Consider the following 15,490-nt stretch of genomic DNA (forward strand, 5'->3'; position numbering starts at 1 on the left):
CCATCCTTGTGTGTTAATGGGAGCATTTCCCCTAGTTTTGGCATCAAGTTTTCATCAGGGTTGCCTCGACCCATCAGTCACTTTCAGTTTCAGTAACCTTGCCATTGAAACAGTGTTAGTTCTGCTGATCCTGGACTGTGGGGCACTCTGCGTCCTCCAGTGCCCTCCTCCATTCTTCCTTCAGGCTCTCGGTTCCCATTTCAGAGTTCTTCCCTCTTGGCTGTATCTATGCCTTGCTATTTTATTTTTCTCTTGAAACATTTATGGATGTGATTTTCTTCCCGATTTTTTTTTCTGCTTTTGAAATCTTCCTCGGCAGTGTTTTATGGGGCTCTCCATGGAATCTGTGAGGCATATCTAAAATAACCATTTAAGCCTGCATAGAGAAAAAAGACAAAAATAGTTCAAATGGTAACATTTGATATTATTTTATTCTTCCTAGAAGGTTCATGATCTAATCCTTCTACTTCTACCCAAGCACATTAGTATGTGTGTGCTGTATGTGCACACATTGTGTACCTGTGTTATATATGTTTACATACTGTATGTGCACACATTGTGTACCTGTGTTATATATGTTTGCATACTGTAGGTGCACACATTGTGTACCTGTGTTATATATGTTTACATACTGTATGTGCACACATTGTGTACCTGTGTTATATATGTTTACATACTGTATGTGCACACATTGTGTACCTGTGTTATATATGTTTACATACTGTATGTGCACACATTGTGTACCTGTGATATATTTTTACATATTGTATGTGCACAAATTGTGTACATGTGTTATATATGTTTACATATTGTTTGTGCACACATTATGTACCTGTGTTATATATGTTTACATATTGTATGTTCACACATTGTGTACCTGTGTTATATATGTTTACATATTGTATGTGCACGCATTGTGTACATGTGTTATATATATTTACATATTGTATGTGCACACATTGTGTACATGTGTTATATATGTTTACATATTTTAAAGTCACATGTTTGTTTCACTACTACAGGCTTGTAAGTTTACTGGAGAAAATTTGTAAAATAATTCAAATGCTTTCTCCTCATTTTGTACTTATCTCCTTGGCTACTATAGCATGCCTGTTCTGTGAGCCATCAGCCCCACAGCTCATGCCCACTCTACAATATTCTTGTCACCTGTATGGTAGCATGCCTGTTCTGTGAGCCATGCCCACTCTACAATGTTCCTGTCATCTGTATGGTAGCATGTCTGCTCTACCATGATCCTTCCACTGGTGTTTCTCCTAAGCAGATGCAGTTATATTTTCTTACTCTGCATTATTGCATCCTCCGCCGTTGTTAATATGATTCTCTCTGATGTGAGAGCTTGTTGTTAGCCTTCTCAGGAGGATGTTTTTATGGCACCCCTGCTGTGACAGCAGAGATCGAGTGGCTCCCACCATGGTCTGTCTTGTCCTCAGGAAGGTGACTAAGTTTACCTTCTTGACTAGCCTGGCATGGCGTTTTCAGAGAATTAACCTGAAATGGAATTTAACGTGTGTCTATTTTCTTACTCGACAAAGAAAATATGCTTCATTCAACTAGATTGCTTTGTACACATATATGATGAGTGTGCTAGACTCTCTAGACAGCATTTGAAGGTACATGGATTTGCATGGGGCAGATCACCAAGTCCTGTATGGTTTTAATTTTTAAATTTAATTTTAGTGTTTAGAATCCCATGCACTGAATGTCTTTGATTAAAGATAAAGATTAAGGTTATTATTATTGGTTCCAATTGTGTCCAGGAGAATGATGTTTTTGTGATCTCTAGCCATTTGCTTTGTAGATAACAGTGTTTGAATAGAACGGCAAGTGCAAAAGTGTAAACTAGGAAATATCACTTCCATTTTGTACAAAGTAAACACACTGGAGTGAGAAGAAACAAAGTATGGGAGCTGATTTCTTTGTTCTTGTAACAAGTCATGGCACCTTAGCTAGGGTATAAAAATGGCAATTGGACTCCAGGTATGCTGATTAAGAAAACTTGTGTATACTCGCCATTAAAGATGTTGCTGACCTCTTGATATCAGTAGAAGGTGTACAGAGATGAGACCAAGGTGGCTCTCAGAGTTTGCATCCACAGATGGTATAAACCGTAACAGAGAACTTTAAATTAAAGCCAACCGGCATGTTTCCCATATGCTACTAAATGATGAAAATAGCTATGTTTTTTTATAATATTAGGTTTTTCAGGTCTGTGCACAAAAACACAAGGAAAGCCACCGCCAAGTTTGTAAAGCTGTTGTGGAAATAGAGTAAAAAGATTCACCATTTAGTAGTATGGATCCCTGGGAATATGGGCAATAGAAACATGGAGTAAAAGCATGAACTAAAAAGCCCTGGGAGTGGTCACTGCCATTAAAAGCATTCACTGCTCTTGCAGAGGACCTGAATTCAGTCTGGAGAAGTCATGTCAGATAGCCCACAAGCAATTTTAGCTCCATAGAATTTTACCTTAACACAAAAGAAACGTTCACAAAAATAAAAGATACAACAAATACTCAATCAAGTTCTTAGCAAGGTCTCACTCATTTTTCAAAATAGCTATTAACTATCTCAAAATAGTTCCTCAACTGTCCCACTATGAGGACACAATGTATTGACTCACAAAATGGTAACATTACTTTTAGCAAGACAGTGAAGCAAAACCAAGAAAATTCCTTTATCACCAGAGGTCACCATAGCAATGCTATAAACAGAAACAAATAAATGAAACACATATATACTAGACCAGGAAAATGCTGAAATTGTGTTAAGGGGACCCATGTTTTAATCCACCCCAGAATATGTAATTTTGTTGATCCTGACCTTTCTGAATAGAGCTCACACTATCTTTGTGTCGGCCATATTTACATTGGTGAAAGTCACAGTCCTGAGAGCTCCACAAATGCAAGAAAATGGCATGCTAACTTATAAACCCTAATTCTTTATTGATTCGTTGGAAATTTCACATCATGCACTCTAATAACACTCACCTCCCAGTCCATCCATATCCACCTCTCACCACCGCAGAATGCCCCCCAAATTAATTAGAAATAAAATAAACAACAAAAAGAAGACCTTGTTCATCTTTCGAACACCCCTTCATTTATCCTAGTAGCATAGGGAGCTGCAGTGTATCAGGTAGTATATACCCCCCTTGTCCAATCAACCCCACCCACAAAATGCCCATTGCAAGGACTTATTTGTCTGGCTCAAGGCCTCTGGTTTCTGGCACATCATCATCACTGGGCCCTCACTGAAACTCCTCTCAAGTATCTTGTTGCTCCGAGTCATGGAGATCTTGTGGTCTTCAGTCCAAAGGACCAGTCCTCTCATGCACTCCAGCAGGTCACAGATGAGCAGCTGCTAGGGTGGACAGCCCACGATCCAGAATATGGATCTGGGTGTTAAATCTCTGATCAGGTCAGTTGGGCCACTAGGACTATCTACCTCAGACCCAGAAGCAGAGCTAGCTCTCCTCCTACACCGATGCCATTAGGTTAATTCTCCCATGCTTGTGGTAAGGGACGTGGCCATCTCACCCAAGTGCCAGGGTCAGCTTTTCCATGGGGGATGATGGGAGAGTGTCTCCAGCTCTCCTACTACAATGTCCAGTGAGGGGCAGGGCCAACTGTCTCAGAGCCAGTGAGAGTCGGGGCTGGTACAGCAAGGCCCTTGGATTTCAATATGGACAAGCTATTTTTTTTTTATTACCAAAGTCATTTATGCTCCAGGGATCTAAACAGGAGTTTCCTGGAATCTGAGCAAAACTAGCATACTTCTTGGTGCCCAGAGTCTTAGTAAATACGGGCTTTTAAGTACCTTCCTATCTGCCAAAAGTCTTTGGCAAAGAGGTTCTTAAGAATAATCAGTATGGTGCACCTGCAAACATCACATACCAAGTTTCTCATACTGGATCGTATTTTCAAATTACTGGGTGTTTCAAAGATGCCCAGTTTGACTATTAACACTCTAGATTCCAATGTAATCCTGGACACAAGAGAGTTTGGGAGTCACTTGAAATACCTAAAATACAATCGAGACTGAAAGTAAATAAAATATGGCCTATGGACTTAAGAAAGAATTCAATCTCAATATAAGCACGTACCTTCTTCTACTCCACTGCTGATAGAAGAGATTTCTTATATGACCCCGTCGAAGTGGTATGCCTTAGAAATTTTTCTTTCTATGTGATAGGCTCATTAGTTAGCTTGCATGCAGACATATGTAATACATCCACACCTACTATGAGGATAAAAATGAAGAAATAAATATACATATTTTATGAAAAACATCAAAATTATATAAGATACATGAGAAAATTTATTTTTCCCTCTCTTTTTTATTGGTTTTTATTGAGCTCTACATTTTTCTCTGTTTCCCTTCCTGCCTCTCCCCTACCCTTCAACCCTCTCTCAAGGTCCCCATGCTCCAAAATTACTCAGTAGAAAAAGACAAGATTTCCTGAAAAAAAATTATTTATAATATATTTTGAGCATGTGAGGTCATAATGCCTTGTTTGATGACTGCCCCAATCTGTCCCTACTCTGTCAATTAATATATGATGGTATGTATCACATGTTACAATCAAAACATATATATTGGGATTCTGGGCATAGCTTAATGGTAGAGAACATGCCTAGAATTTTCAAAACCATGTGTTTAGTCCACAATATCACAAAAAGATGGTTATATAAATGCATATATAAAAATAAATAAAAATGTGTGCAGAGAATAAATTATAAAATATGTATTTGAAACAGGGAGTATAAGGTGAGATCTCTGTGTCGCCTTGTTTGTGACACAGATGCAGAGGTGTGCTGTTCAGAGTGGTACAGGTTTAAATCTTCATAAATATTCTTTCTTGGTAGAAAAGTTGAGGAAGGTATGGATCATGACGATTTGGGAATCTTGAAATATTTCAGAGTTTGTTAGCAGCCAAAGCCTAGAAGCCATTTAATTCTTTTAAAATTAAATTGGAACAAAACATTATTGGTGAGAATATTGCCTTCAGTACTTCTCAGAAGTCAGGTAATATTCAGAGAAAAATCCTGTTACCATGTGCAAAGGAGACAGTGTCTCCTTTACTTTCTATTTCCACCAATATTTCTGACATTTTCTTCCTTTTCAGTTTGTTTATTATCTGATAATTTTATTCAGGTGTAAAATGTTTTATGATCATATCCACCCTTTGTTCATTGTGTATATATGTACACACAATACTTTTCCCAATAGTTTTTCATAACACATGATTTCCCTCTTTATCCTGATTTAATCTTCAAATGTCTTGGCATCTTACAATTGAAAAATGATAGTAGATACTACATAGACAAAGCAATGAAGTGGGGCATTCTTGATGAAAAGTACTTAGAACTGAATCATTTCTGTCTGTAATTTTTAACGTGCTTTTTTATGTTTTAAGACTATAATGAAAAGCAATCTACTGTGAAGAAATACAAACAAATTCAGTTAAATGGCAGTAAAAATGATAATAGCATATGGGGGTATCAGGGTGATGAAAAAGGAGATGGTAAAAGGAGTGAGTAACATCAAAATACATCATACTCAGGTATAAAAATGGAAAGGAAAGCTTGTTTTGTAGAAGTAATATATACTAGTGAAATGCATTGGTAGAGTATACATCAGTAGACCAGTATACATCAGTAGACCAGTTTACATCAGTAGACCAGTATACATCAGTATACATCAGTAGACCAGTATCTCACAGTTAGTTTGGAAACATTGGATTATCTAATAAAATTAAAAGGTGCTGGAGAGATGTCTTAGAAGCTAAAAGCAATTGCTATGCAAGCAGGAGAATCTAAATCTGAATCCCTAGGTAACATAAAAAACTAGGAATGGCTACCTATGTTTATAACATCATACTCTTGGAGTCAAAATGGGATAATCGATGCTGCTATTTGGTGCCAGCCTTGGTGTGGGAGGTCCTTCTGTATATATATTGCTTTTATTGGTTACTGAATAAGGAAATTATTTGCGCCTATAATAGGGCAGAATAGAGCTGGGGAGGGGGAGAACTAAGCTGAATGCTGGGAGAAAGAAGGCAGAGTCACAAGATGCCGTGTAACCACCAGAGGAAAAAGATGCTATATGCTAGCTGGAACTTTGCTGGTAGGCCATGAGCCTCATGGTAAAATACAAAATATTAGAAATTGGTTAATTTAAGATGTAAGAGTTATCCAGAAATATGATTAAGCTATTGGCCAAGCAATGATTTAAATAATATAGTTTCTGAGTGATTATTTCTGGAGACTGGGCTGCCAGGAAACAAATGGTCTTCCAACTACACAGCCTAGCTCCAGCTTCATAAGAGACTGAGTCTCAGATGAGGAAGGTTAGAAGTGATAGAATAGAGCATCCCATGTTCTGTTCTGGTCTCCACAGGTGTGCATACATCCCTCCTGCCACATGCACCTATACCACACACATTCTCTGCACTCACGCATATACAAGGCATAAAAATAAACAGAAAGTAATCTAAAATAAATAAGAGTATTGAAAGTGCTCACTGTTATGTAGAGTATGGATTTCACTAAAGCAGTGTGTGAACACGATGATAGTGTTAAGGTGCCTCGAAAAGCACAGTATCACACCAATTGTTACAGCATTATGTATTAATTAATTCATTTTTTATTCACTGCATAGCACAAGGTATTTAGCAATGCCCTTCATAACTTAGAATACCACCATTTCAATAAAAGCAATAGATGAATGATTATTGTGTTTCTTCCAAATTAAAATTTTCATGAATATCGGTACCAGAAACAAATAAAATTAAATTCATTGAGTGTGGAATCAAACCATGTTTCTGTTTCCTTTCTTTATTGTTAATTTTATATCTTCAAAACTGTTCTACAAAAAAGTTTTGCCTAATAAAACTATGGAAGAAGATTCTTTCCATATAGATCGAATGGAAAGTCATTTTATCCTATTATTTATACATTCAATAATGCTAACTTTTGAGCTGAAGTGAGATGACATCAAAAACTGAGGGTACAAACATTTCACTGACTAGGATCATCTGTGCTTTGTTACCCTATGTCCACAATCTCAACTCAGAATGTAGTTTTATCTATCCAGAGAGGTGTGGGGAATCACTTGGTTTTGTGGTTTGCTGGTCATCTGTCCACGAAGACAAAGGGGCAGAAGCAATGAAGAGATTTATGCATGGCCTGTGAACTTGATGGAAACAGCTGTCTGGGAAGCAGACTTAAGGGAATCAGCTCAACTTTAGAGTATATGAAATACACAGAATGGGGGGGGGGGGGTCCTGGGAACAAAGCCTAATTTGCATTAAACGGCATGGTCTCCTAGTATAAGTCTTAGTTATCATATGTTCAGCAGGAGTGCCTTCTAGCAGGAATCAGTGCCAAGGGTCAACCTAAAGATAAATTTGGCACCTGGCTTAGAGACAGTTTTTAGATAAAGTCAGTCCTCCAGCCCCAGGTAGTCAGTAGGATATTTTGTTGGGGAGGGAGGGAGTCTCCATGTCACTGAGCTTTTGGAAAAAGCTGCCAGGCCATGATAGACTGTAACCTCGGACCAGCCAGCAAGGCCATCTAACAGAGAGGATAACAAAAATATAGCTTATAAGATTCCTTTGCTAATTTAATAATCATTGATGTTCTGTTATGAGACTACATATTTCAGGGTGAAAGAATTTACTCACTTCTTAGAACTTCTTCACAGCCTCGGGCTATTCCATAGAATAAACTTATCAGATTAGCAGCCACATTGCAGTGGCTTATGCCTTTAATTCTGGCACTGGGGAGGCAGAGGCAAGCAGCTATCTGTGAGTTCTAGGCCAGCAGAGGCTACAGAGAGTTCCGTAACAGACTCCAAAGCTACACAGAGAAATGCCGTCTCTAAAACAAAACAAAAAATGATTATCAGAATAGCTAGATTATTTTACAGAAAAGCATAACTAAATAGTTGATATTCAGATAATAAACAAGATTCATAACATTCTCTTTGGAATCACCTATTGTTTCCTAAGCCCCTGGCAATGTTCAAAGTATTCATAAAACCTGATTCTGAGACAAAGGCCCTAGATGCTCATTATAGAAAGATTATGAAGCTATGTTTTAAGCCATGGTCCCTCAAAACAACACTAGATAGGGATTGAGGACAATTTCAATTTACATGCCCAGAGATCATTTAGCGAGAGGAAGCAATGAACCCATTAGTCTATGTATTAATAAAATGAGTCTTACTATATATATTTCCAAATTTTGTTGTGTTGACATGTTTTTGGCAGAAATATGATTCAGGAAAACTATTAATTGACTTCAATGAGCTGGAACTTTTTGGTTTTTGTATTATTGTGGGAGTCAGCAGCTCATGTCCTGAAGTGATAGTTAAGTAAGAGTTACTCTGCCTTGTACACTTACCTGGCTGTGCTGGACTTCCTCTGTCTCCTCCAAGGGCCTTTAAGTTCCTTATGGCTTAAGACACAATTGAATGCATGTACTTGGAGTTTATCAACTGCTAAAAGTTCTACATAAGATGAATGTCTCACAATCTGAATAAAATTATAATTTCCCCTTGCACATCCCGCTGTTAATTTGTAAAATTTAAATTCAGTTGCTTCATTCCCTTAATTTATGTTAAACTTGTGTCAAGTCAACCCCTTCCAAATTTCAAAACCTTAAGTGATGGAGAACATGTATAAGCTGTGTAAATGTTTATTATTTGGGTCAATTGCAAAATGAATGATTAATTAGTAGATGACTGCCAAGATGATGTCTGTTCAACCATTTGACAATTGGATCAGTCTTGAAGACAGACTATAGTAGAATTATTAATGTTACCGATTGATAGGAATCTATTGGACAAAAAACACAATATAGTATTAATGCACATTTACTGGTATTATCAACTAAGCTAAGGGTTTGCTGAAGTGGAGAAGGGATAGCAGCTACATGGATTTAAGCCAACATTCTCTCAAATCCTTCCAGATATTTTATTTCATCTGTAATATTTTCAACCTGGTTCCAATTACTGGTGAACTTCTACTTATTTCCCATGGGTTCATCTTTGTGTTAGTTTTTTTTTAAAGTTTGACTTCTTTTAAAGTTTCTATTGCACTATAAGACTTTTACTATGCTTATTTGGTATGCGGTATTGTGCCCGTGTAGCTAAATCCACAAGCAAGATCACCACAGACCCAGTGTCCAGTGTAAACACACAGGGGTTTATTGATTATAAGCTCAAGCCCAGACTATCATGTGTGGAGGAGAACAGCCCTGAGCATCTGGGAATGGGATTTTTTTTTATATTATAAATTTATATATATATATTTAATTGAGAAAGGAGAAAAAAAACCAAAAAAACAAAAAACAAGTTTCCACATCCTCCCAGCCTCCCATTTCCCTCCCCCTGCTCCAACCCTTCTCCCCCTCCTCCCACCCTTCTCCCCCTCCCCCCACACCTTTCCCCCTCCCTCTCCAATCCAAAGAGCAGTCAGGGTTCCCTGCCCTGTGGTAAGTCCTAGGTCCTCCCCCCTCCGTCCATATCTAGGAAGGTGAACATCCAAACTGGCTAGGCTCCCACAAAGCCAGCACATTAAGTAGGATCAAAACCCCGTGCCATTGTCCTTGGCATCTCATCAGCCCTCATTGTTCGCCATGTTCAGAGAGTCCAGTTTTATCCCATGCTTTTTCAGTCACAATCCAGCTGGCCTTGGTGAGCTCCCAGTAGATCAGCTCCACTGTCTCAGTGGGTGGGTGCACGCCTCGTGGTCCCGACTTCTTTGCTCATGTTCTCCCTCCTTCTGCTCCTCATTGGGACCTTGGGAGCTCAGTCCAGTGCTCCAGTGTGGGTCTCTGTCTCTATCTCCATCCATCACCAGATGAAGGTTCTATGATGATATGCAAGATATTCGTCAGTATTGCTCTAGGATAGGGTCATTTCAGGTTCCCAATCCTCAGCTGCCCAAGGAACTAACTGGGGACCTCAGCTTGGGCACCTGGGAGCCCCTCTAGGGTCAAGTCTCTTGCCCACCCTAAAGTGGCTCCCTTAACTAAGAATTGTGGTTCCGTGCTCCCAAGTCCAACCTTCCTTTATCCCAATCCTCCTGTTTCCCCAAGCCCCCCCCTTCCCTTCTCCCTTTTCTCTCCCCATCTCCTCTTACCCCCATCTCACCCCACCCCCAAGATCCCAATTTTCTCCCCGGCAATTTTGTCTACTTCCCTTAGCCAAGAGGATAACTATATGTTTTTCCTTGGGTTCACCTTCTTACTTAGCTTCTTTAGGTTAACCTATTGTAGACTCTGTGACCCTTATTTATGGCTAGAAACCAATTATGAGTGAGTACACCCCATGATTTTTTTTAAGGGAAAAAATCACAATCAGGGCGATACAAGTCTTGATGTTTTAGGATTGGGTAGGGGTATGCATCTTTTAAATTCATTGGTTAAGGTCTGGTATAATATCCAAACACAGGCTATCAATAGTCACAAGGACATCTAGGGCCTGCACATCTAGGGCTGGCCTGCCCTGGTGGGATCACCCTGACTCGGCCCTGCCAGTTTGCAGCCTTTCTTGGAATTGCTTGTAACTAAGTTCATCCACTGGCTAGACCCTGTCTAAATTGGAATTCTTTCTCAAAATGGAGTTTGTTCTACTCCTCCATCTTTGGAATGTTGCAGCAGGCTTTTCTTTCGGCTACCAACTAGCTCCCAAATCAGGACATAGAGACTTCTTATTAGTTATGAATGCTCAGCCTTTTCTTAGCTCTTATTTTAATCTGTTTTGCTTCATCTATATTTTGCCTCTGGCCTTTTTACCTTTCTTTTTTCTGTATATCTTATTTCTTTGTTTCTCCACGTCCGGCTAGCAACAGCCTGACTTTTGGCCCCAGGTATGTGACTCTCTTTCTCTCTCATTATCTCTTCCTTCTCTCTTCTGTTCAGATTTCTCCTCCTACTTATTCTCCCTACCTGCCAGCCCTGCCTATTCTTCTACTGTGTAGCTATAGGCCATTCAACTTTTTATTAGAACAATCAGGTGCCTTCAGCATGCAAGGTGAAACAAATGCAACACATCTTTACATAATTAAAACAATGCAGCCTAAATACATGCAACATATCTTTCCATTGTTAACAAAGGCAGCATAAACAAATGTAACACATCTTTGCCAAGTTAAAATAATATTACACAACAGAATGCTGCCCTGGTTTAAACAGCTAGTCTGTGACTTCCTCGTGAATAAATACGTGAGAAATTTACATTTCATCTCAAACACAGAAAATAGACTTTTATTAGATATACAGTTAGTGATGGGTGATTTGAATTTACTGCTAGGGCTGATGAATTGGAATGTGATAAAAAATTATAAAGCTAAATTTTGTCATCAATTAAATTTAATTAATTAATTTAATTCCCTTTCCTTCTTCCCTCCCTCCTTCCCCCCTCCCTCTCTCTCTCGCACACACACACACACACACACACACACACACACACACACAGAGAGAGAGAGAGAGAGAGAGAGAGAGAGAGAGAGAGAGAAGAAATGGTTGGATTCTGTTCATTATGTTTTTCTTCAGATTACACACAATCAAATGACCAGGTGATGAGTTAACTATTTGTCCTGAAATGCCTTAATTGAATATGGAAATGATAATGTTAAATTCCATGAGAAGAGGCATCTAAGTTGTTTTTGCTTACTAATGTATTCAAAAATCCTAGATCAGGAAGTGCCATGCATAGATCAATCAAACATTTGCTGCATGAGTGAGTGTATTAAAAAGAAAAGTGGCAGCCACTGACATTGACATTACCTATTTTATCAAACCTTTTTCAAATTAAATAATATGAATGTATTTCTTCTCTTATAAACTCTAAAATCTTATTTCAAGGTATAATAATGCTTTTAAAACACTATAGCCAATGCACTAGCTTCTGTATTTGATGTACTTCTTATAGAAATTATTATGTATGTGTCATTACTTTCATGGTTCCTAAATCTTACATCACTCAATATTTTCTTCAAATATACATACTCATATTTTCAACATTTTTTCAGAAATATTTTTATCAATCACATTTGAAATATATGACATGATTTAAATCTATAATTTTCTACTGTTTCCGAGGAAATACAATATATTACATGATAGCAAATTAAAGTTTACAGCTAGAAGAATTCTTTATGCTATTGACTGATAATGAATCTGAATCTCTGAAAAACAAGATTCTTGCCAAGAAGTAGAATCTGTTTTCTGGTTTGTTGGCTCTCAATCTGAAACACTATCTTTCCCCAGTCTCTGCTATATTGGCTCATCTAGTCAGAGCACATAGAGAGCATAGGATGGAAGATAAATTAATTCCAGCAGATGTCATCATCGGACTTTCCATTGCTAAGAATGAACATCCTTTGAAAAAAAAGAGGAGAGTTAAACAGTGAAGATTTAAACAGTCACTATCCCTTTCCATTTCCTGAGGATTGCTTTGTTTAGGATCTGGGAGAACCTGCTTGGAAAATACATTGGGAAAAAGAACATCAGTCTTTATTTTGTTAGATCCTAGTCTTTTCTTTTGCTTTGGCATGTCCTAGCAATATTAGATACATACATTACATATCAGGACTAGGTATGCATGTATGTATATGGATACATATATGTGTGTATATGATAGTGTTTAGGTTGTGTGTGTGCACATATACAGTCTCTTAATGAATTCACCCTTTACTAGTATGCAAAGCGCGTCTTTCTTTGCCTTTTATTCTGACAACTCAACTGAAGTTAGAGTAGTCCTACTAGCTTTTCCATAAGGAACATATTTTGCAGTTGTTTTATTCCTAATCTGTTTCTCTTTCATGGATATTTCTCCCATTTGTCAATAAAATTTAAGTTTTTTGAATCAATTAAGTTAATATATCTATTGTCACTTCCCACTTCTGTTCTTCATGACAACATCATGTTGCCCTTACTGAGTTGAGCTTCTCATCATGTTGCTGTATGTAAACAAACAGAATTCTTCATTACCAAACTTTTCATTTTTGATTGTAAATTTTAACCATCTATAATTTATTTTCTACTCTCCTTCTCTAAATGGAAACATGCTCCCTTAACAATCCTTTGAATACTACTATATATTTTTGGATTCTTGTATATCTCCTTGATATTTGTGATCCACATAACAGATACCCCTTTTTGATGTCCAATTTTAAAAGTTTGAAAAAAAAGTGTGTTCATTGGCCTACAATGCAGAAATTACATGAAAGGCTAAGGTAGCATATGTTTGGTGGAGTCCCAAGATCATGAAGGGCATTGATGTAGACTGCACAGTCACATGAAGGCATTGTGAGTACGTGGAGCAGGCATAGAAGATGTTTCCAGAACCCTGGTGACATCACTATTTGCAAAAACGGAAAATTCTAGAAGTCTTCTAATTTAGTATTTCACATCAAATTCTTGAAGGCCAAACTACACTTAAGACTGGCTGGTGACTAAATAAACATATAATACACTGAGCCTATGATAAGAAAATATAGTTAAACAACTTTTTTTCAAAAACAACAACACAATAGATGAAATTCCCAGATGACTCTCCATGTCCAGGGCCTCAGCAGCTGTGGATTCAATCAATCGCAGACCAATCTCAAGTACTGTTAGAATGTTGACTGTTCTGAACATGTATAGACATGTATTGTGAATTCCTGAACAATACAGTAAATATATAATTTACTTTTGCTAGGGATTGCAAGTCAACTAAATGTATTTAAGTTTCTGAAGGACAGGTATGCATGGCTCAGTTTATATACACATATGATGATGGTTTATAGGAGGAATCTAAAAATCAGTGGGATTTGGCATCTGGGAGGTTGTGCTGGAATTGGTTCCCATAGATTTTGAGGAAACATATGGAGAAATACCAAGTGAATAGACCTAAAATCATGCACATGTAGGCAACATTGTATGGACCCAGCAAATTGCACTATTAGGTTTGTTTGCTTAGATGAATATTAATAACAGTCATTAAAGCAGAGGAGTCCTTGAATTCAGGAGGAACAAGGAGACCCAGGGAGGGAAGGATAGATAGGGAGTGGTAAGGGAGTGAATGCATTTTAAATGTATTGAAGGAAGTATAGGACAGTCCTGGAAGGGAGGATTCGTTCAGCAGAATCACTAATGGTTACCACAGGACTCAGAGATACCCTGCATGCAACTTTTTATATCTGACGATGTTTTAAGTGAAGATTTTGGTATTCCTCCTTTGGTTTTGGTCACCACATTTTTCTCCTCTTTTTGAACAGTCTTAATGCATTTAGATTGCTTTTCAAATTTTTGAGATTGCTTGGCCCATTCTGTTTTAAATATAAATATTTTTAAATCATGCATTTTATTACAAAGGATGACTTGACATTCCAAATTTGTGCAATGTACTTTATAAGAAATATAATAAGAATTTTTTAAAAAAGTGTGCTCTTCTCATGGTGCATTAGTTCTTCATAAAAATATTTTTTAAGTTAGAAGCATACTTTAAATTTTTATGCTTCATGGATAAGGGGAATTCTTAACAGTAAACTCAGTATAACAGGAAGATAAGCCTAGATTTTCTCAATGTACCCAAAACAGTGAAGAGGGGCGCAGTTGGGGAAGGGTACTAGTTACATGCAAGATTCCTGGAGTTTCTGTGTTCTTGAACAATTCGTCAGAAGATGAGAGTTGTCCCTTAAAGTTGGAAAAGGCTAGGAAGTATAGTCCAGGCTAGTGCACCCAGCAGCTTCAAGAACATTGATTTTGGAGAAACAAAACCGTCAGGGTTCAGTGATTACTCAACAAGATGAAGCCCTGTCTCTAGCCTAAGAAACCGAGTTTGACCCCCAGAACCTACATGATAGAAGTAAAGAGACAACTCCTACAAATTGTCCTCTGACCTATAAACATACACACACACAACTAAATAAATAAATAAAGATACAGAAGAAAATTTGAGAAAAATAATTTACATAATTGTTGCCTAAATTTCTATAAATTTACCTGAAAAGATAAGGTTTCTTTTAAATGTCATCCTTCAGATTTCATTATTCTTTTTTTTTATTTTTTTTTAATAATTTTTTTTATTAAGAAAAGAAGAAAAAAAACATAAACAAAAAACAAGTTTCCACCTCCTCCCAGCCTCCCATTTCCCTCCCCCTCCTCCCAACCTTCTCCCCCTCCTCCCACCCTTCTACCCCTCCCCCCACTCCTCTCCCCCTCCCTCTCCAGTCCACAGAGCAGTCCAGGTTCCCTGCCCTGTGGTAAGTCCTAGGTCCTCCCCCCTCCGTCCATATCTAGGAAGGTGAACATCCAAACTGGCTAGGCTTCCACAAAGCCAGCACATTAAGTAGGATCAAAACCCCGTGCCATTGTCCTTGGCGTCTCATCAGCCCTCATTGTTCGCCATGTTCAGAGAGTCCGGTTTTATCCCATGCTTTTTCGGTCACAGTCCAGCTGGCCTTGGTGAGCTC

This window comes from Microtus oregoni, unplaced genomic scaffold (genome assembly GCF_018167655.1).
Source record: "Microtus oregoni isolate MIOR12 unplaced genomic scaffold, Mior012 000019F_ref0000042, whole genome shotgun sequence".
Taxonomy (NCBI): domain Eukaryota; kingdom Metazoa; phylum Chordata; class Mammalia; order Rodentia; family Cricetidae; genus Microtus; species Microtus oregoni.